Here is a 24,054-nt window from a genome sequence, read left to right as displayed (position 1 = left end):
GGAGATTGTAAGTGCATCTAGTGCCACCCCTAGTTGAGGGACTAATGTGTTTGTGAGAATTGCAGGATAACACAGGTAGAAGTCCCTCATTGATTCGGTTTTCCTACCAGAGATGACCCCTAAAAATGTATGAAGACATTGAAGTCAAAGGTGGTATATGAAGATATTCACATTGAAGACTATGACAAGAGAAGACACCACATGAAGCCTATGGAGCTCGAAGACTTAGATCTTTCGTAGTTCTCTTTCTTCTGTGTTGAGTCATAGGAACCACCGTACTGTTAAGTGGGGTCCAAGAGAACCAGTCAGAATGACTGAAGTGATGCTTAAACAAAACCTATGTCTTCGAGTGAAGACTTTGAGAGCGAATCTTGTCCAGAGTCGGGCAAGTCAGCTTTGCTTGAAGCCCAAGTAAAGTTGCCGTGTGAGTTTGAAATCTGACCGTTGGAACACGTGTCAGTTCCTTAGTGACCCAGGGTCATTTCGGACAAATCAGGTCGGGTTACCAAGTGGCTATAAATAGCCCACCCCCTACAACCATAAACGGTTGGCTGCTCAGATTCAGAGTACGACTTTTGTCGTTTGAGAGCAACCCACCTCGAAGCCTTTGAGAGAGAATTCCTTGCGAGGATAAAGCCCTAACCACCCAGAGCCAAAGAGAATTAGGCATCACTTAAGTCTTCTTGTCTGTGTGATCTGAAGACTTATTACACTTGTGGATTGTGCATCCTCCAGCCGGTTAGGCGTCGCGTTCTGAGCATCCAAGAGACATTGTGGATTGCCGGTGAACGAAGTCTGCGAAGGTTTGGGAGTCTACCTTGAAGACTTACCAGAGTGATTGGGCGAGGTCTGTGTGACCTTAGCTCAAGGGGAATACGGTGAGGACTGGGTGTCCTGAGCTGCGTGTTCAGGACTGGGTGTCCGGGACTGTGTGTCCTAAGATTTAAATACCTAGCCGCCCTAACTAGACGTACAGTTGTCACAGCAACTAGAACTGGTCCAACAAATCATTGTCTTCAGCGAGTCACTGGTTTCATCTTCCCTTCCCTTTACTTACCGTTACTCCTTGTGAAGTCATTGTATGTTCGCACTATCTTTTGTCTTCACTGAGTGACTGCATGTTCTGTGTGGCTTCACAATATCTTCCTACCTAATCCTTACTACATTGCTGCTATTAGTCATTGTGCTTTCACTCTACTGAATACTTGACTATGGCTTGCCTAGTGTAGTCTACCTTCCGCTGCAGGGTAATAGGTTTATTTCTATCGTTTGTCTTCATAACTTCCACGTTTTGAAGACTTTCATAAAAATCGCCTATTCACCCCCCGTCTAGTCGATATAACGCACTTTCAGTTCCGCTGCTCCTCCATCAGGGACGAGCGAATGCGGGCGATCTCAGCTTGCCAAGCCGCCCCTTCGGGCACAGGTGGCATCGGGACGCCGCCGGCGCTGACCCTCCACGCCCCCGACACACGCATGTCCGGGGGCGCCAGATACTCGGCCTCATAGAGCAGGCGCGCCTCCGGCTCTTGGAGGTGGCGGCGGCCGAAGCCGTTCACCGCCACGCCGTCGCCATGGGAACCTCTCGGCCATTTGTTCGTCGGCGGGAAGGAGGGGAGAGGGTTGCTTTGTGCGTCGGAGAGGGGGGGAAATGTGAACGGTGGTGTCCACCAGCGGGAGGTCCCCTTTTATAGCCGCAGCGGGGCGGCGAGAGGCTGCATACCGTGAGGCATCAATGGAGGCTGACCGGCGCGGCAGCGCAGTAGCCTTCGCATTGATTCCTGTGGGAACCGAGGCGATGAGGACGACAAAGCGGTGTCTCGCTGACTCGGCGGGCCCATCCTCGTTAGCGCCAAAATCACTCGCCCCGGCGCCTCCGGGCGCCCCCCAGCGCGCCGGGTTCGGCCTGGTTCCGCCGGCACCAGTTTCGCCCCAAATCTGCGAAAAACGGGCTCCTAGAGGCGCGGCTTGGCCGATTTTTTGGCGCCGGCGCGAAAAAATCGCCTGGGGGGCATGTTGGGGGCGCGGCTGGAGATGGACAACTTTTGTTGCTTGTGTTGCCGATTTTTGTCCATTTATTCGATGGAATGTGGATACAATAGTGAAACTTAGAGCATCTTCAGCCGCGCAAGGTACAATAGTGAATACAGTAGTGAACCATTAGTCCCTCTTACAATGTCTCTCACCAATCACCAGCAATCGAATAAATGGACAACTTTTCTATGATAAAGTACCATGTAAGCAAGGTACATTATGCCTATGTGAAGAAGCCTCAGCATGTAATACCCCTTTCCCTCTTGGTACTATTCAAACTAGGAAAGAAGCAACTAATCGAATCCATTGATACTCATTTTGCTCTTTGTAAGCACTATGTTAATCACTCCTACTACTATGACCCACACTCTGGAGGATACCCATTAGGGTACCTCCTCGAGTCAACGCAGTAATCATAAATCTTGTGTTTTTCGTCCACCTCCTTGAGCTTTCGTTGCCTGGCTGAACCAGCTGCTGTCACTGGAACCTCGGCCACAGATCCAGGCGGTCTTCTGCGAGACACAGGCGACGGCGCTGTAGTTCTGGAAGAGCGAGGTGAACGGCGCCTGGGACCAGTCGGTCTTGACGCGCCCACCCTGCGTCGCCCAGTCCTCCATGTTCCAGATGCTACTGTAGAGCCTCATTGGCTGGTACAGCAGGAAAGGGATATCTTTTTCTTTGTTGGTTCTTCATCTGTCGGACCGGTGTGCCGTCGACAAGTATCCTGCAGACGGATTTGACATGGGGTTAATTGGTGCTTTTAAATTCCAGAGTTGCTTACCACTATCACGACACTTTTAGAATGAGACCCACTACTTAATGAAATCAACGAAATATTATATACTCTTAACTGTCATGTTAAAAGATGAGGTAAAAGGAACCATGTTAAAATTGCTCTACTAGCACCACATATGTATGCCAGAAATTACGAAGAACAAGTTATATAAGCCCCATAGTAAGAGGGAAACTTACAATATCTCCTTTGGATTCCAGAGGCTGGAGTAGGAGTGGAAATCTTGAGTGGGATCAAACCAAAGCCGGTACTGCTTCTCCTGGCCGCCTCTTCCCCTGGTGTAAATGTTTGTGTGCAAGGTGTATGGCTCGACGGAGTTGTTCCCCAGGAATTCGAGGTCGACCTCATAGTGTTCTTCCCATGGCCCCTCTGTCAGCAACTGCAACACAAGGAACTAATGGTTAAGAGCATTTCCAGCCATGCCCCCAACAGCCCCCCAAGGACGTTTTTTTAGCGTAGGCGGTCAAAAATCAGCCCAGTCGCACCCCTAGGATCTCATTTAGCGCCGGTTTGGGCTGAAATAACAGCCGGCGAACCTGAGCCGAATCCAAGCGCTCAGGGGTCGTCTAGGGACACCGGCAGAAGCGAAAAGGGCGTGGGGCCACTCTCGGCGAGAGGAGGCCCTTTTCCCGTCGTTTCCTCCCGCTTTCCCACCTTGGCTTCCCTCTCATTCTCCATTCCTCCCGTCAATCTCCTCCTCCTCCACTCCTAGCCGGCCGCCATGCCGCCGAAGAAGTACGTGTCACCCCGCGCCACGGCGGATGCTGCCGCCGCCCAACCGAAGCAGAGGAAGCCGCCGTCCAAGCCACCAGGCATGTCCAAGGCCGACTGGAGGGCAGAAGTTCAGTGTTGGGAGGCTGTCACGACCGACCGGCAGAACAGGGCGAACGCCAAGAAAGCCAGGGACAGGACGGCACTCGCGGCGGTGGCAGAGCAGGCAGAGCGCTCGGCCGAACAAGCTGAGGCGGCTCGCGCGGGGATGATGAATCCACCCGGCGACCACGACCCGTACACGTCTTGGAGCTAGCAAAGCGTCGAGACTCCGGCCGGCTTCTCGTTGTCACCACAACCCTAGGGTTGCGTGCCGTCTCCGGGCTACGCCGACAGTGGCGCGCATGGCGGGTTCAACCCCAACATCATCTTTCCCCATGGTCACTGTTGACACCAGATTTTGACACGACCAAGAACTTAATTAAGATGGCCTCAACTGGAGAAGGGCTCAAAGTGAGAAAGTTTCGTATCGTCAAAAGGAGAAACTTTCATATTTGGGCCATAGCCATCCGGTCTCATATCTACGGCCGAAGTTGTGTTTGAAGTACTCAGATTTTATATTCAGAATACTATTCACCTGATTACACACCCCAAGATGGACTCATATGAGAAATGTTTCTACACGGATTGTCTTCGTCTCGTCGAGGCGATCGATTTCGATATAAACAACGTCTAAATCGGAGGTCGTGTGCAAAAGTTAGAGCCAAAACGGTGTGTTGCATAAGTTTGCCTCGGAAGTTCCGGGCAAAACTTCCGGGGAGGTTCCAGGCTAAACCGAAAGTTTGCACGCGGTGCGCCCCGAAGACTGGAATTTTAACATTGTTTGCAGATTTGCGGGGCCGATTTCGACATCAAGATGACCTCGGATGAAAAAGTGATCAACTGAAGAGTTTTTCTCCGTTGCAAGATCTACAACTTTGCTTCTGGGACCATCGTCATCCGAAGTACTATGCGGCCTTCAGATTCAGTGCAAGAGGGCTACTTGATATAATTTCAGCCCGGAAGTTCCAGGCCAGACCGGAAGTTCCGGCCCTCATAGTCCGAGTTAGGGTGACTTTTGATGATTTGGACATGATTTGAGTCCTTTTCCTGTACGGGAAGTCTAGCCGCCTCATATATATGTAAGGGGTGATGGCCGATTGAACTACACACAATCGATCAAATCATATACCACCTTTTACCTTTACCTTTATCTCTTTACTTTGTTCTTCTTCTTCCTCGTTCTTCATTCGTTCTTCGTTTGCAGGGCGGCAAACCTCGAGCCCCTAGGGGCGGTCAGGCCGACCTAGGGCAGCCCATAGCCGCCGCGCGCCCTGACGGGGTCCCTCCTGGGCGTGTGGGGTTTCGGGTCCTCAAAAGCACCCGCCGGATTGTCTTGCGTACCACGCTTCCGGCGGGTCTCCTTCGACGTGAGCTGCGGTGCATCACCCCCGGTGTCGAGGGTACACGGTGACGTGTTCGTGTGCGAACACATTTTTTTACGACTCCGCTGGGGACGAAGCTTTGAACGGTCTCCAGCCCGTTCTTTCTACGAAGAGATCGTCATCAAGTTGCTGCAATCTACAAAGGTAATATGAATACCCAATTCCCCTTTGTAGATGCAAATAATCCATATGTTGTTGCTGGATCATCTAATGAGCATAATGTATCAGCTAGCCCTAGTTTTATCAATCATGCATCTAATTATGCGCAAGGGCCGATGCAAAGCAATCTTCATGCTTCAAATTCTTATGATTTTAGCAACGTACAACATATGTATCCAAACTCTCATGTGTCGGCAACCCCACAAATCCATATGCCGATGAACAACATGATGGGTTTGGTTAATCAATTTGAAACACCTCATGTTAAAATTTCCAATAGCATACAAGAAAGTGTTTCACCTTTTTATTCATCGGCAACTAATTTGCAATATGTGAATCCAACATTGCCGATGGATGGGAGAATTGGCCATGCTACTGCTAGCTATTCGGCCAGTTACTCTCAACCGTCATATGCTACACCTCATGTTAGTAATTTTTTGGCACCATACACAACTGTAGATGCTCAAAATTTGGATTCACACCTTTCAGGTCATAGCCGAATAAATGTAAATTTTACAGGAGCAGTTGTGCTAAATATTGTAGAAGATGAGGTAGTGGTGGCTGCATTGAAGAGTTTAGCCCAGAATAAGAGGATTAGTGCTATTTGCCTTGACCAACATGAAAAAGGGCTATTTCCTGATTGTGCCGCAATAAAAGCTAGAGTTTTGCAAGAAGATGAATCTTTGCCAATTGATAAAATTGGCGAGCAAAAATATGGTTTTACAACAATGCATATGCCTTCACCTAGTACTACATCACATTATACACCCCCTACACTACTGCGAAATTTCGGCAACACCCGTGTGTCATTGCCGAAAGAATCTAAAAACATCGGGGGGCAATCATATCCGGAGTGGGCTGAAATTGAGAAAAAGCTTAAAGCCAACTTTGCAGCTCACCGCCAGAAACAAATAGAAAAAGAATTGGCTCAGATAAAAGAAGCATTGCCAATGGGTAGTATCAACGAAAAGAAGGATAATTCGGAACTTGAAAGTGCTTCAGTTGAAAAAGCCGAATCAAGTAGTATGTATTCCGAATCCATCAAATCCAAAGAGGCAAGTATTATTGAGAAAGGGCATGTCAAGCATAGCAAAACAACCATGCTTGATTTTTCTGAAGTTAATGGAACCTACTTCCTGCCCTATGAGTTTCGTGCCATAGAAATTGACAAGCTTCAAGGACAAGAACAAGTAGCCGAACAAAGTTCGATTGACAAAGATCTTCAAATTTATGATGCACGAAATCAAGAAGAAAATTGTGACATGGTGTTGGGAAGTCATCCAGATGCAAAGCACAATATTATTCATCATATGCAATCATCATGCTCTCCCAACATATTTGAAGAGGTATGTCTAGCAAGTAATTTACCTATTTTCAGATTTGGTCACAACTTTATTGTTGATGCATCTATTAGAAAAATTCTAGTAAGTAATTTTCAAAGACCAATGAAGAAGGGAAATTTACTTGTTAGCAATAAAATTGTTACTAAGCATATCAGCCAATATATTGTACCATTCAAAGAGACCGATAGTGACTTATTACTGCAGCCAAAGTTTTTCCCATTGCTTTATTTAAAGTTCATATCTAATTGGGTAGCTTTTCTTGCTTCATGCTTGGCTTATGCATGGTCTCAATTGAGACGCGTATGTTCTAACTACTTTGATTTCAGAAATTTAAAGCCAAGGTTAAAATCTTTTGGGAAAACCGATGCTAGTGTAGTTTCTTATTTAAGGACATCGGAAAAAGTATGCGAAAGAGAATTCATAGCCGAATGGGAAGATGCCAAATCTAAACCATTCGTTTGCTTAACTCCAAAGCCGTTCTCACAACAAGATCGGCTAGAAAACAAAAAGTATACCTTCAATTCAAACATGTGTGATCAAATCTTTGCTTTGTTGTTGAAAAATAATTACATTAGAATTCTTGATCACCATGTCAAGCCATCTATCCAAGGACGAATGTATTGTAAGTTGCATGATTCGTCCAAGCATAATTTTGAGGACTACCACATGTTTCGTCAAATAGTTCAATTGGCCATTGAAAAAGGACGATTGAAATTTGTTGAAACACCAAAGGATGACCAGTCTATTCCGATTGGTCTTGATGGCAAAAAGGTTTTACATCGGCTACTTCAAGCCGGTCCATCTAAAGAGAAAGTAAAAACTGCAGGTGATGGGATCAAGCTTCCAAGTAAAGAAGTAGTTGAAGACCACAATGAACATGAACTTGAGGGTGAGAATTCCATCGAAGCTACAATGAAGACGCTAAGAACTGGGGGCAACAAGGAAATCCAATGATCGATGAAAGCAAACCAAAAGAAAACAAAGGCCGAAATAAGCGCAAGTGTAAGAGATCAAAAATCACCTTCGCTGAACTATTGGATAAATATCAAAAGAAGAGTGGAGAGAAGAATGCTTATCGGCCAAATCATGCAAAGAAACCAAGATCACCCCCAAGGCGCAAATATGAGGATCGGTATTGGCAAAGTGAGCATTTTAATGCAACATATTCATATCCTTATTTTGGGCCGCCAGTGCCAATGCCGTGGATGCATCCCTATGCTCATGTAGATCCATATCCATCATGGGACAGGTATGATACAAGGGCACACTCTTCATCTTATTTTAGACCATCTAACCAATATTATGCATCTCCGAGAAGATCAACATTTGAACAATCATATGTTAAAGGCCGTTTCAATCATAAGGAATCGGTCCGGAGCTCAAAGAAGAAGAAAGAGGTGGTCAAACAAGTGTATCGTGTTAAAAGAAATGGTCGTAAGAGTGCAACTTCAGATTTGATCTCAAATGAAAAAGAGCCAATTAACATGTTGACATTGGCTACTAAAGGCAATGAGACAAAGCAACCAATTATCAAGAGTCAAAGTGCCAAATCTGAAGAAAAGAAGTTGACAGTGCACAAGGTAAAACAAGAATTGCCATTGTTTCAAACAAAATCACAGCCGGGGTGCCCACTCGGCTTATCGTATTGGCGAAAGAATGAATTACAAAAACTTAGTGCACAAGAGCTAAAAAAGAAGAACATGGCATGGGTTCCCAAGAGGAGCAGTCAAAATAAAAATGATGTGCAACCTTCTATTGCAACAAGTGTTATAAAAGTGGAGAAAGAGAAGGATGGAAACTAGAAACAATTAAGCCGAAGATTTGCATCACCTATCAAAATCTTCGGTTAGCACATCATCCATGTTTTTCAACCATACCATTGATGCCTTTGCCATGGAATTCATCATCAGGTATGATAAATTACCCTCCCTGGATTTATTTTGATCCATGGAAGCGACATAATTTTCTGCATCATGATAGGGTATTACCAAATCTCTATACAATTTATTAGCTACATTTCTTCTTGCTAATCCAAAGGGCCGAAATATTTGATTGCTATTTCATTTGTTTATTTCGGCTATACATGATTTGGTGAATGAATTCTACATGGACCTCATGGTAATGGCCGATACTTATCTATTGCCCTAAGAATATATGTAAGAATGGCCGGTGTGGTACTCTAACACCGTCCTTAGTTTGAGTAGAGATTGAGATAAGTGCTTGCAAAGGAATTTGTCAAATTGATGCCATTGAGGATATTATGCATAGACCAATTCACCAAAATTGCAAAGTGAACTTATGTTTTGATTGGGTGTGCTTTGGCTTGTTAGTTTTCAGAACTTCCGTAAGGCCAAATCATGGTTGATTTTATTATTGAGCATCATATTGACATCATGCATAATATTATTTTAGCTTGATCTCTTTAGTACCATGGATATTATATATTGATGGTTAAATTTCTAACAATGGCCAAGGTGTTGGTGTTGTTTATTTATCTCCATATGAAGCTATTTTGTGAAGCCTCATGCCGCTTAAAATATTTTTGCACAATGATCAAAGCCGAATATGCATTGTTATTCGGATTGGAGCTTTGCCTTGCTATAGGTGCTATATATATTGAGGCTTCCGGTGATTCGTTATTAGTAGTGCAACAAATATCCAAGGGTTATCAACGTTTTGATGAATCACTTATAGTTTATCTTTTGGTATGTCTAGATGCAAGATTTACCTTGGGTTGCTTTAAAATTGTTCAAATATCTAGACATGACAATTCGAAAGAGTTGGCACAACAAGCATCCGGCTACTATGTTAACCATGGTGTATTACATTTCTATCAATAGCCAATGCTAGGTCTTGTCAATATAGGTAAGGCCGAACCGGAGTCCACCACTTCGGCCACTAATGAAACTTTTATGCAGGCGAAGTAAGGATTGGAGGAAGTTCATTCTTGATTATCTGCAAAATCCTAGCGAAAGGGAGAACAATATGGTTCGGAGGATGGTTTTGGTCTATGGAACCTTATCACCGGATTGTTATAGAAGCTGAGAAGTTTTCACCCAAGTTTGCCTCAAGAGGTTCAAACAAGCAATGGCCGATATATACTTATCATCCTAAGAACATGCAAAATGGCCGATGGAGTGTTGACATCGTCCTTAGAAAAATCATCGTGCAAGTTATTTTTCGGCACACAAGTTTGCCGAAAAACAGGGGGGCATGTGTTGACACCAGATTTTGACACGGCCAAGAACTTAATTAAGATGACCTCAAATGGAGAAGGGCTCAAAGTGAGAAAGTTCTGTATCGTCAAAAGGAGAAACTTTCATATTTGGGTCATAGCCATCCGGTCTCATCTCTACGGCCGAAGTTGTGTTTGAAGTACTCAGATTTTATATTCAGAACACTATTCAGCTGATTACACCCCCAAGATGGACTCACATGAGAAATGTTTCTACACGGATTGTCTTCGTCTCGTCGAGACGATCGATTTCGATATAAAAAAATGTCTAAATTGGAGTTCGTATGCAAAAATTAGAGCCAAAACAGTGTGCTGCATAAGTTTGCCCCGGAAGTTCCGGGCAAAACTTCCGGGGAGGTTCCGGGCTAAACCGAAAGTTTGCACGCGGTGCGCCCCGAAGACTGGAATTTTAACATTGTTTGCAGATTTGCGGGGCCGATTTCGACATCAAGATGACCTCAGATGAAAAAGTGATCAACTGAAGAGTTTTTCTCCATTGCAAGATCTACAACTTTGCTTTTGGGACCATCGTCATCCGAAGTAGTATGCGGCCTTCAGATTCAGTGCAAGAGGGCTACTTGATATAATTTCAGCCCGGAAGTTCCGACCCTCGTAGTCCGAGTTAGGGTAACTTTTGATGATTTGAACGTGATTTGAGTCATTTTCTTGTACGGGAACTCTAGCCGCCTCATATATATGTAAGGGGTGACGGCCGATTGAACAACACACAATCGATCAAATCATATACCACTTTTTACCTTTACCTTTATCTCTTTCCTTTGTTCTTCTTCTTCCTCGTTCTTCGTTCGTTCTTCATTTGCAGGGTGGCGAACCTCGAGGCCCTAGGGGCGGACAGGCCGACCTAATGTTGGGGAACGTAGCAGAATTTTAAAATTTTCTACGCATCACCAAGATCAATCTATGGAGTCATCTAGCAACGAGGGAGAGAGGAGTGCATCTACATACCCTTGTAGATCGCGCGCGGAAGTGTTCAAGAGAACGAGGTTGATGGAGTCGTACTCGTCGTGATCCAAATTACCGATGACCTAGCGCCGAACGGACGGCACCTCCGCGTTCAACACACGTACGGTTGGGAAGACGTCTCCTCCAACTTGATCCAGCAAGCGGAAAGGAAAGGTTGATGAAGATCCAGCAGCACGACGGCGTGGTGGTGGAAGCAACGGCAATCACGGCAGGGCTTCGCCAAGCACAGGGAGAGGGAGGAGTGCCACGGGAGGGAGAGGGAGAGGCCAGGGGCTAGGGTGCGGCTGCCCTCCCTCCCCCCACTATATATATAGGGTCCCTAGGGGGGCGCCAGCCCTAGGAGATCCAATCTCCAAGGGGGGCGGCGGCCAAGGGGGTGGCTTGCCCCCCAAGCCAAGTGGGGCGCCCCCACCCCTAGGGTTTCCAACCCTAGGCGAAGGGGAAGGCCCAAGGGGGGCGCACCAGCCTACTAGGGGCTGGTTCCCCTCCCACTTCAGCCCATGGGACCCTCCGGGATAGGTAGCCCCACCCGGTGGATCCCGGGACCCTTCCGGTGGTCCCGGTACAATACCGATTACCCCCGAAACTTTCCTGATGGCCGAAACTTGACTTCCTATATATAAATCTTCACCTCCGGACCATTCCGGAACTCCTCGTGACGTCCGGGATCTCATCCGGGACTCCGAACAACTTTCGGGTTACCGTATACTAATATCTCAACAACCCTAGCGTCACCGAACCTTAAGTGTGTAGACCCTACGGGTTCGGGAGACATGCAGACATGATCGAGACGACTCTCCGGTCAATAACCAACAGCGGGATCTGGATACCCATGTTGGCTCCCACATGCTCCTCGATGATCTCATCGGATGAACCACGATGTCGAGGATTCAATCGATCCGTATACAATTCCCTTTGTCAATCGGTATGTTACTTGCCCGAGACTCGATCGTCAGTATCCCAATACCTCTTTCAATCTTGTTACCGGCAAGTCACTTTACTCATACCGTAATGCATGATCCCGTGATCAACCACTTGGTCACATTGAGCTCATTATGATGATGCGTTACCGAGTGGGCCCAGAGATACCTCTCCGTCATATGGAGTGACAAATCCCAGTCTTGATTCGTGCCGACCCAACAGACACTTTCGGAGATACCTGTAGTGTACCTTTATAGTCACCCAGTTACGTTGTGACGTTTGGCACACCCAAAGCACTCCTACAGTATCCGGGAGTTGCATAATCTCATGGTCTAAGGAAATGATACTTGACATTCAGAAAAGCTATAGCAAACGAACTACACGAACTTTGAGCTATGCTTAGGATTGGGTCTTGTCCATCACATCATTCTCCTAATGATGTGATCCCGTTATCAATGACATCCAATGTCCATAGTCAGGAAACCATGACTATCTTTTGATCAACGAGCTAGTCAACTAGAGGCTCACTAGGGACGTGTTGTGGTCTATGTATTCACACATGTATTACGATTTCCGGATAACACAATTATAGCATGAACAATAGACAATTATCATGAACAAAGAAATATAATAATAACCATTTTATTATTGCCTCTAGGGCATATTTCCAACAGTCTCCCACTTGCACTAGAGTCAATAGTCTAGTTACATTGTGATGAATCGAACACCCATGCAGTTTTGGTGTTGATCATGTTTTGCTCTAGGGAGAGGTTTAGTCAACGGATCTGCCACATTCATGTCCGTATGTACTTTACAAATATCTATGTCTTCATTTTGAACACTTTCACGAATGGAGTTGAAGCGACGCTTGATATGTCTGGTCTTCCTGTGAAACCTGGGCTCCTTGGCAAGGGCAATAGCTCCAGTGTTGTCACAGAAAAGAGTCATCGGGCCCGACGCATTGGGTATGACTCCTAGGTCGGTAATGAACTCCTTCACCCAGATTGCTTCTTGTGCTGCCTCCGAGGCTGCCATGTACTCCGCTTCCCATGTAGATCCCGCCACAACGCTTTGCTTGCAACTGCACCAGCTTACTGCCCCACCATTCAAAATATACACGTATCCGGTTTGTGACTTAGAGTCATCCAGATCTGTGTCGAAGCTAGCATCGACGTAACCCTTTACGACGAGCTCTTCGTCACCTCCATAAACGAGAAACATTTCCTTAGTCCTTTTCAGTTACTTCAGGATATTCTTGACCGATGTCAAGTGTTCCATGTCGGGATTACTTTGGTACCTTCCTACCGAACTTACGGCAAAGTTCACATCAGGTCTGGTACACAGCATAGCATACATGATATACCCTATGGCTGAGGCATAGGGGACGACACTCATCTTTTCTCTATCTTCTGCCGTGGTCGGGCATTGATCCGTCTCAATCTCGTACCTTGCAATACAGGCAAGAACCCCTTCTTTGACTGATCCATTTTGAACTTCTTCAATATCTTGTCAAGGTACGTACTCTGTGAAAGACCAATGAGGTGTCTCGATCTATCTCTATAGATCTTGATGCCTAATATATAAGCAGCTTCTCCAAGATCCTTCATTGAAAAACACTTGTTCAAGTAGGCCTTTATGCTTTCCAAGAATTCTATATCATTTCCCATCAAAAGTATGTCATCCACATACAATATGAGAAATGCTACTGAGCTCCCACTCACTTTCTTGTAAATGCAGGCTTCTCCATAAGTCTGTGTAAACCCAAACGCTTTGATCATCTCATCAAAATGAATGTTCCAACTCTGAGATGCTTGCACCAGCCCATAAATCGAGCGTTGGAGCTTGCACACCTTGTCAGCATTCTTAGGATCGACAAAACCTTCCGGCTGCATCATATACAATTCTTCCTTAAGGAAACCATTAAGGAGTGCCATTTTGACGTCCATTTGCCATATCTCATAATCATAGAATGCGGCAATTGCTAACATGATTCGAACGGACTTCTGCTTCGCTACGGGTGAGAAAGTCTCATCGTAGTCAACCCCTTGAACTTGTCGATAACCCTTAGCGACAAGATGAGCTTTATAGATGGTTACGTTACCATCCACGTCTGTCTTCTTCTTAAAGATCCATTTATTTTCTATGGCTCGCCGATCATCAAGCAAGTCAGTCAAAGTCCATACTTCATTTTCATACATGGATCCTATCTCGGATTTCATGGCTTCCAGCCATTTGTCGGAATCTGGGCCCGCCATCGCTTCTTCATAGTTCGAAGGTTCACCGTTGTCTAACAACATGATTTCCAAGACAGGGTTGCCACACCACTCTGGTGCGGAACGTGTTCTTGTGGACCTATGAAGTTTAGTAGCAACTTGATCTGAAGTTTCATGATCAACATCATTAACTTCCTCTCTAGTCGGTGCAGGCACCTCAGGAACATTTTCTTGAGCTGCGCCACTTACCGGTTCAAGAGGTAATACTTCATCAAGTTCTACTTTCCTCCCACTTATTTCTTTCAAGAGAAACTCTTTCTCTAGAAAGGACCCATTCTTGGCAACAAAGATCTTGCCTTCGGATCTGAGGTAGAAGGTATACCCAATAGTTTCTTTAGGGTATCCTATGAAGACGCATTTTTCTGATTTGGGTTCGAGCTTTTCAGGTTGAAGTTTCTTGACATCAGCATCGCATCCCCAAACTTTTAGAAACGACAGCTTAGGTTTCTTCCCAAACCATAATTCATACGGTGTCATCTCAACGGATTTCGACGGAGTCCTATTTAAAGTGAATGCGGCAGTCTCTAAAGCATAGCCCCAAAATGACAGCGGTAGATCGGTAAGAGACATCATAGATCGCACCATATCCAATAGAGTGTAATTACGACGTTCGGACACACCATTACGCTGAGGTGTTCCAGGCGGCGTGAGTTGTGAAACTATTCCATATTTTCTTAAGTGTGTGCCAAATTCGTGACTCAAGTATTCTCCCCCACGATCTGATCACAAGAACTTGATTTTCCTGTCACGTTGATTCTCAACCTCACTCTAAAATTCCATGAACTTTTCAAAGGTCTCATACTTGTGTTTCATTAAGTAGACATACCCATATCTACTCAAGTCATCAGTGAGGGTGAGAACATAACGATAGCCACCGTGAGCCTCAACACTCATTGGACCGCACACATCAGTATGTATGATTTCCAATAAGTTGGTTGCTCGCTCCATTGTTCCTGAGAATGGAGTCTTGGTCATTTTACCCATGAGGCATGGTTCACACGTGTCAAATGATTCGTAATCAAGAGACTCCAAAAGTCCATCGGCATGGAGCTTCTTCATGCGTTTGACACCTATGTGACCAAGGCGGCAGTGCCACAAGTATGTGGGACTATCATTATCAACCTTACATCTTTTGGTATTCACACTATGAATATGTGTAACATTACGCTCGAGATTCATTAAGAATAAACCATTCACCAGCGGAGCATGACCATAAAACATATCTCTCGTATAAATAGAACAACCATTATTCTCAGATTTAAACGAGTAGCCATCTCAAATTAAACAAGATCCTGATACAATGTTCATGCTCAAAGCTGGCACTAAATAACAATTATTGAGATTTAAAACTAACCCCGTAGGTAAATGTAGAGGTAGCGTGCCGACGGCGATCACATCGACCTTGGAACCATTCCCAACGTGCATCGTCACCTCGTCCTTCGCCAGTCTCCGCTTATTCCGCAGCTCCTGCTTTGAGTTACAAATGTGAGCAACCGCACCGGTATCAAATACCCAGGAGCTACTACGAGTACTGGTAAGGTACACATCAATTACATGTATATCACATATACCTTTAGTGTTGCCGGCCTTCTTGTCCGCTAAGTATTTGGGGCAGTTCCGCTTCCAGTGACCACTTCCCTTGCAATAAAAACACTTAGTCTCGGGCTTGGGTCCATTCTTTGGCTTCTTCCCGGCATCTTGCTTACCGGGCGCGGCAACTCCCTTGCCGCCCTTCTTGAAGTTCTTCTTACCCTTGCCTTTCTTGAACTTAGTGGTTTTATTCACCATCAACACTTGATGTTCCTTTTTGATTTCCACCTCTGCTGATCTCAGCATTGAATATACCTCAGGAATGGTCTTTTCCATCCCCTGCATATTGAAGTTCATCACAAAGCTCTTGTAGATCGGTGGAAGCGACTGAAGGATTCTGTCAATGACCGCGTCATCCGGGAGATTAACTCCCAGCTGAGTCAAGCGGTTATGCAACCCAGACATTTTGAGTATGTGCTTACTGACAGAACTATTTTCCTCCATCTTACAGCTGAAGAACTTGTCAGAGACTTCATATCTCTTGATCCGGGCATGATCTTGGAAAACCATTTTCAGCTCTTCGAACATCTCATATGCTCTGTATCTCTCAAAACGCTTTTGGAGCCCCGGTTCTAAGCTGTAAAGCATGCCGCAGTGAACGAGGGAGTAATCATCAGCACGTGACTGCCAAGCGTTCATAACGTCTTGGTTCTCTGGGATAGGTGCATCACCTAGCGGTGCTTCTAGGACATAATCTTTCTTGGCGGCTATGAGGATGATCCTCAGGTTCCGGACCCAGTCCGTATAGTTGCTGACATCATCTTTCAGCTTGGTTTTCTCTAGAAACGCGTTGAAGTTGAGGGCAACATTAGCGTGGGCCATTTGATCTACAAGACATAGTGTAAAGATTTTAGACTAAGTTCATGATAATTAAGTTCACCTAATCAAATTATTCAATGAACTCCCACTTAGATAGACATCCCTCTAGTCATCTAAGTGAAACATGATCCGAGTCAACTAGGCCGTGTCCGATCATCACGTGAGACGGACTAGCCAACATCGGTGAACATCTTCATGTTGATCATATCTTCTATACGACTCATGCTCGACCTTTCGGTCTTTTTCGTGTTCCGAGGCCATGTCTGTACATGCTAGGCTCGTCAAGTTAACCTAAGTGTATTGCGTGTGTAAATCTGGCTTACACCCGTTGTATTCGAACGTTAGAATCTATCACACCCGATCATCACGTGGTGCTTCGAAACAACGAACCTTCACAACGGTGCACAGTTAGGGGGAACACTTTCCTGAAATTATTAGGTGATACCCCACGCGTTGCAGCGGGAATTTCTTGTGATTTTTTCTGTAACATCCACATAGTAAAAGAAAGAGACAATATGAATCAATAATATGGTAGACTTCATATAGAGGTGATAATAATTAATAATATGATAGATTCAACATATAAGTGATTCAAATTTATTCAAAGTTGTATGGTATATATCAGTTTGTAGCATCAACCATATATGAACCATATAGTATATATTGATGTTGTTTGTGAGTGTTGTCTTTGTAGTGAACAATGTATCCAAATACGGATGGCCCCCAAACAATGTGTTAAGGCGTGGGCTCACATCTAAAAGTAAAAAATGTTGGTTCTTGTGTGTTCTTCACCATTGCAGTTGCATCTTTCTATTCCTTCTGAGCTTCTCTAATTGAAACGACGAAAGAACATGGGATATCACTGTTTGAAGAATTAAGAGGAATCCTACAGAAGACATGTGTTGACAATCAGGGTAGATGCACGAAGGTAAAACTTGAGATAAAAATATATAGATGATGTCATATGTCATTAAGAGTTTCTTTTTAGATGAGAAACGGACCAACTCATTTCTTGATTTTCATTGCTACATTTAGCGAATGCCTAATACAAAACAAAATTGAGAATCACAATGAAAACTATTGCTAAAATTATCCCTGAAGTGCTATTGCTAAGATCATCACATCATTAAACATCAGAAGTGCAGAAGGTTAAAAAAAGTAAAGAAATTCTATTAGTGAAGTGCTCATTAGAATGGACAAAAATTCAACCGCTTATGGGCCGTCAATCTAAATAAACACGTTAATATTTGCTAGCCCTTGCCTCTGGTTTCAGTTCGCATGATGCAATGTGTGTCATGTAGCTGCTGCTTGGAGAAGGAAAAATATAAGCAAGTAGGGGAATATAAAATGAGATAATAAAGTAGTACAGCAGAAACTGAATCTTGTGGTTATATGTGGATTTCTCAGCGGCTGGATCCTATTGTCCGTGAACATAAGCATCGGTCATAGTTTCTGCCGACCTGCAAGAATGAACCCATAACTAAACCAATCAATAACAGTGTTTGCAGCAAACAACCAAGGGCGTAAAAACCTTCGTGTTCTAGCCAAGAAGAAACCCCACATCAACAAATCGTGTGATCCCTATACCCAAGTTGTCATCACATGGAAGCAGGAGGGATCAAATAAATTAGGAGATCGTATGTACAAATCAGATGGACTGTGTCGCTCACCATGATGCTCTTTCACCTTTTGATTCTTGGAGATGGCCGTTGAAGAGCACAGGGAGAGCAGCTTCTTTGCTTTTGGGTCTGTAACCTATGAGCGACGGCGGCAACAGATCCATTGGAGGATAGCGAGAATGGAGACGGGTTTGGATTGGATGGGATGGTATTTGTTGGTGGAGGAGACCATGAGTCGGAGAAGACACAATGTGTTGTGGAGATTAATAGAAGACGAAGAGGATGAGAGAAATCAACCGATGGTACTGAGAAACTGATGAGACGGATCTGGAGAAGATGATAGGACTGCAACGCATAACACGGTCTTTTTTTTTGTTTGGGTGAGAGAAGCTTCTCGATCTGCACCAAAGTATCCAGCTTTTTTTTTGAGGCAACCGAAGTAGCCAACTCTATAGAGCCCATACGTCGTACGTGCAAAGAGGCTTCCTTCCACTTGGACCAAACGACCCAATTATCTAGCCCACAATCTGGCTGCATCAACCCAGTCAGAAATTAAAGCGTACGTCTACAGCCCAGCTAAAATAAATCGATGTTCTAAAAAAACCTAAAACGAATCGAGACCGGAGGAAGGTAGCGAGCGGGCGGCTGCAAAGGAACGAACCGGTACCCTTCACTTAGCGGTGGCACTACTTAGTAATTTCGTGAACTTTTCATCAGACGGTTGTAGACACTGAGCTGAATTGTATCAACACCTATAACAATTCGAGTGATGTGGCGTCACGAGAAGGCAGGAAAATCATCTAGTGGAGTGCCCCTATTTAGATATAGAAGATTACGAGGGATCATCTTATTTAAGCTACCGTCGTTCTAAGCAAATAAGATGTAAAACATGATAAACATCACATGCAATCAAATAGTGACATGATATGGCCAATATCATTTGCTCATTTTGATCTCCATCTTCGGGGCTTCATGATCATCGTTGTCACCGGCATGACACCATGATCTCCATCATCATGATCTCCATCATTGTGTCTTCTTGAAGTTGTCTTGTCATCTATTACTTCTACTACTACGGCTAACGCTTTAGTAATAAAGTAAAGTAATTACATGACGTTTATGTTGACACGCAGGTCATAAATAAATTAAGACAACTCCTATGGCTCCTTCCGGTTGTCATACTCATCGACATGCAAGTCGTGATTCCTATTGCAAGAACATGATCAATCTCATACATCACATATATCATTCATCACATCCTTTTGGCCATACCACATCACATGGCACATGCTGCAAAAACAAGTTAGACGTCCTCTAATTGTTGTTGCAAGTTTTTATGTGGCTGCTATAGGTTTCAAGCAAGAACGTTTCTTACCTACGCCAAAACCACAACGTGATATGCCAATTTCTATTTACCCTTCATAAGGACCCTTTTCATCGAATCCGATCCGACTAAAGTGGGAGAGACAGACACCCGCCAGCCACCTTATGCAACTAGTGAATGTCAATCGGTGGAACTAGTCTCACGTAAGCGTACATGTAAGGTCGGTCCGGGCCGCTTCATCCCACGATGCCTCCGAATCAAGATAAGACTAGTAACGGCAAGCAAATTGACAATATTGACACCCACAACTGCTTTGTGTTCTACTCGTGCATAGAAACTACACATAGACCTAGCTCATGATGCCACTGTTGGGGAACGTAGCAGAATTTTAAAATTTTCTATGCATCACCAAGATCAATCTATGGAGTCATCTAGCAACGAGGGAGAGAGGAGTGCATCTACATACCCTTGTAGATCGCGCGCGGAAGCGTTCAAGAGAACGGGGTTGATGGAGTCGTACTCGTCGTGATCCAAATCACCGATGACCTAGCGCCGAACGAACGGCACCTCCGCGTTCAACACACGTACGGTTGGGAAGACATCTCCTCCAACTTGATCCAGCAAGGGGAAAGGAGAGGTTGATGAAGATCCAGCAGCACGACGGCGTGGTGGTGGAAGCAACGGTGATCTCGGCAGGGCTTCGCCAAGCACAGAGAGAGGGAGGAGTGTCACGGGAGGGAGAGGGAGAGGCCAGGGGCTAGGGTGCGGCTGCCCTCCCTCCCCCCCACTATATATAGGGTCCCTAGGGGGGGCGACGGCCCTAGGAGATCCAATCTCTAGGGGGGCGGCGGCCAAGGGGGTGGCTTGCCCCCCACCCCTAGGGTTTCCAACCCTAGGCGCAGGGGGAGGCCCAAGGGGGGCGCACCAGCCCACTAGGGGATGGTTCCCCTCCCACTTCAGCCCATGGGGCCCTCCAGGATAGGTGGCCCCACCCGGTGGACCCCCGGGATCCTTCTAGTGGTCCCGGTACAATACCGATTATCCCCGAAACTTTCCCCATGGCCGAAACTTGACTTCCTATATATAAATCTTCACCTTCGGACCATTTCGGAACTCCTCCTGACATCCGGGATCTCATCCGGGACTCCGAACAACTTTCGGGTTACCGTATACTAATATCTCAACAACCCTAGCGTCACCGAACCTTAAGTGTGTAGACCCTACGGGTTCGGGAGACATGCAGACATGACCGAGATGACTCTCCGATCAATAACCAACAGCGGGATCTGGATACCCATGTTGGCTCCCACATGCTCCTCGATGATCTCATCGGATGAACCACGATGTCGAGGATTCAATCAATCCGTATACAATTCCCTTTGTCAATCGGTACGTTACTTGCCCGAGACTCGATCATCGGTATCCCAATACCTCGTTCAATCTCGTTACCGGCAAGTCACTTTACTCGTACCGTAATGCATGATCCCGTGATCAACCACTTGGTCACATTGAGCTCATTATGATGATGCATTACTGAGTGGCCCCAGAGATACCTCTCCGTCATATGGAGTGACAAATCCCAGTCTCGATTCGTGCCAACCCAACAGACACTTTTGGAGATACCTGTAGTGTACCTTTATAGTCACCCAGTTACGTTGTGACGTTTGGCACACCCAAAGCACTCCTACAGTATCCGGGAGTTGCACAATCTCATGGTCTAAGGAAATGATACTTGACATTCGGAAAAGCTATAGCAAACGAACTACACGATCTTTGAGCTATGCTTAGGATTGGGTCTTGTCCATCACATCATTCTCGTAATGATGTGATCCCGTTATCAGTGACATTCAATGTCCATAGTCAGGAAACCATGACTATCTTTTGATCAACGAGCTAGTCAACTAGAGGCTCACTAGGGACGTGTTGTGGTCTATGTATTCACACATGTATTACGATTTCCGGATAACACAATTATAGCATGAATAATAGACAATGATCATGAACAAAGAAATATAATAATAACCATTTTATTATTGCCTCTAGGGCATATTTCCAACACCTAGTGCAGCCCATAGTCGCCGCGCGCCCTGACGGGGTCCCTCCCGGGCGTGTGGGGTTTCGGGTCTTCAAAAGCGCCCGCCGGATTGTCTTGCGTACCGCGCTTCCGGCGGGTCTCCTTCGACGTGAGCTGTGGTGCATCACCCCCATCGTCGAGGGTACACGGTGACGTGTTCATGTGCGAATAGTCACCCGGCCCAGCGCACGCCCTCGCTCGCCTTCGCCGGCGTGCAATACCCACCATACACCTACTCGCCGCCGGCTTACACAGCCTGCCCAACGTCACCTTTCCGCTGTGGCGTGCTGCCCTTCTCACAAGCCTCCTTGTCGCATCTCGGTGACACCGATGCGACGGAGGCCGACATGGACGACATCATCACGGCCGGCTCGGCCGCCGCCGCCGCCTCCCCCGGGTTCACTGCCCATGACAACACAATGGACCTCAACGGCGGCATGGACGACAAGCTCGACGACGGCGAGGAGGAGCCAGAGGAGGGGGAGGAAGAGGAAGAGGAGGAGGAGCCGGCGCCTGTTCTGGCGAGGAAAGGGAAGAAGAAGAAGCGGGCGGCCAGGACCGGCAAACCGTGCATCAAGTGGGCGTCCAAGGAGGACGAGTGCCTCGCCGAAGCGTGGAATGTCGTCTGCCTTGATCCGATCACCGGCACGAACCAGAGCATCGAGACGTGTTGGGAGCGCATCAAGGCTGAGTTCGACGAGCGCAAGCTTGTCGAACCCTACTTGAAAGGCGTCTACATGCAGCGCGGGTCAAAGGAAATGGCGAACCATTGGGGGCTCATCCAAACGGCATGTGACAAATGGCATGGGATCGTCGAGGATATCGCGGCTCGCCCGAAGAGCGGTGCCAGCATGGAGGATCAGGTATGGCACGTCAGTCTCCCCCTTTTTTTCGTCGTGTGCACGCCCGCCAACTATTTGTTCCTCGGCGCAGCTACTGCGGATGTTCGCCATGTTTCGTAAGGATAGCAGCGACCAAGGTTTCAAGTACCTCCATGTCTTCAAGCCTATCGACAAGTGCGAGAAGTGGGCGGATACCCGGCGCACCCTCGCCAAGGCCAAGGAGACGTACAAGTCGGACGCGCCGACGTCGGGCGCGGGCGACGGGCGTCCGAAAGGCAACAAAGGGGCCAAGAAGGGGAAACACATCGACTCGGCTACCGCACGGGTGCAAGAGTCCATCGAGCATTGCCTCGCCGATGCACAAGCCCGGGCCGCCCTACGTGAAGAGAAGACCGAGGCGCGGTGGTCGGCGTTGATGACGAACAGCGCCGTCAAGCTCGAACTACTCCGGACCAACGTCGCCGCGAAGAAGAGGAACACTGACCTGGCTTTCCTGATGGGCGGGACGGACATGCTTCAGAGCAACGACGAGCAGCTCAAGATGTGGTACCTGGCGGAGCGCGGCCTCATCCTGAACCAGCTGTCGTCGAGGGGGCCGCCCACTCCCATGCCCACGCCGACACCACAGTCAAGCCCGAGCGATGATGCCTCCACGACGCCGCCCAGCCCGTGCACGCCGACTCCACCGACGTCGGAGGCCGACACCGCCGTTTGATGCGTTGCCTACGCGTCCTTTCTTTTTTGCTTTTTATTTGATCGCCGAATTATGGCAAGTGGATTACGGAACTGGGCCGTTGATCGCCGGACTTGTGGCGTTTTTTTTTTGGGAGCGGGAATGGTCAAGTTTGAATTTGCGACACCTTGGGGGGCGGCACATAGGGGTGTGGCTGGGACCTAGATCGCCCCCGGGGCTTCAAAAACGCTGGGCGAGCGTCCGAAATATCGCCGGCCTATGCACTGGTGGACCGAACGAGTGGAGATGCTCTAACCCGAGGATACATATATAGTATGCTAATAACATGAGTGACATGAGAAATCTAGCAGGTTCACTTCAGGATCACTTACATAAAGCGTGGTGATGGTGCCGGCCGAGTCTCTGGGGACAAGATTGATGTCCATGTCGAACCTCCCGAAGAGGTGCATTCTCTTGGTGCGGAATGCGGAGGTCGTCCAGCGGTCGAGGGACAGGGAAACGGTTTGGCGGCCGCTGCTATCGTACTCTACCTGTGTGTTGCTCCATAGCAGGTCAAGGCTGTCGGTCATGTCACTTGCTACTTGGGAGACTGCTAGGGTGAGTTAGATAGCTTGTAGCGAGGCTAGGAGACGAGCCCTCCTTGCTCCTCGCGCCATGGTCGTCTACCTCTACTAGTGTTCACTGTTAAGTGTGGGTGAGTGCGTTGTGTTTGAAATGGTGTACGTACACTTATATAGACAAGTGAATCGGGCCAGTGGGTGACCAGTGTGTCTGACAAACTATTAACGAGATCTAACATAGCATATCATTGGATTCATCGAATATATAATGAGCTGGGTATCTTTGGCTGGTTGATGAAGAGGTGGTATAAATTGAATAAAAGTGGCTTGAAGCAAAGCTCAAGTGGGAATAACCAAGTTTGCAGTTGACTAACTGGAGTACTTTCTATTATGGATGGGACCAATCTGAGCTTCCCCACGGTATCCTCTGACAAAACTAAGCTGGCCTTCTTGGGAGCCGAACGAGGGTTTATGCTATGACATGGAGATGGTTTTAGGCCCCTTATTGTGCTGTTCTTGTGGGAAAGAAAATTCTAGATCTATTCATTGGACAGATACATTCAACCATAAAACATAAACTTAAAGGTAAGTTTCT

General features: G+C 46.5%; 1 pseudogene; it reads right to left on the bottom strand.

Annotated features, from left to right (window-relative positions):
* Positions 1–1,349: 1,349 nt before the first annotated feature.
* On the bottom strand, positions 1,350–23,468 carry LOC119357470 (annotated as a pseudogene).
* Between the last annotated feature and the right edge of the window lie 586 nt (positions 23,469–24,054).

Source organism: Triticum dicoccoides, chromosome 2A, assembly GCF_002162155.2.
Source record: "Triticum dicoccoides isolate Atlit2015 ecotype Zavitan chromosome 2A, WEW_v2.0, whole genome shotgun sequence".
In the NCBI taxonomy this organism is placed as follows: domain Eukaryota; kingdom Viridiplantae; phylum Streptophyta; class Magnoliopsida; order Poales; family Poaceae; genus Triticum; species Triticum dicoccoides.
This window is presented reverse-complemented; position numbering and strand designations above follow the sequence as displayed.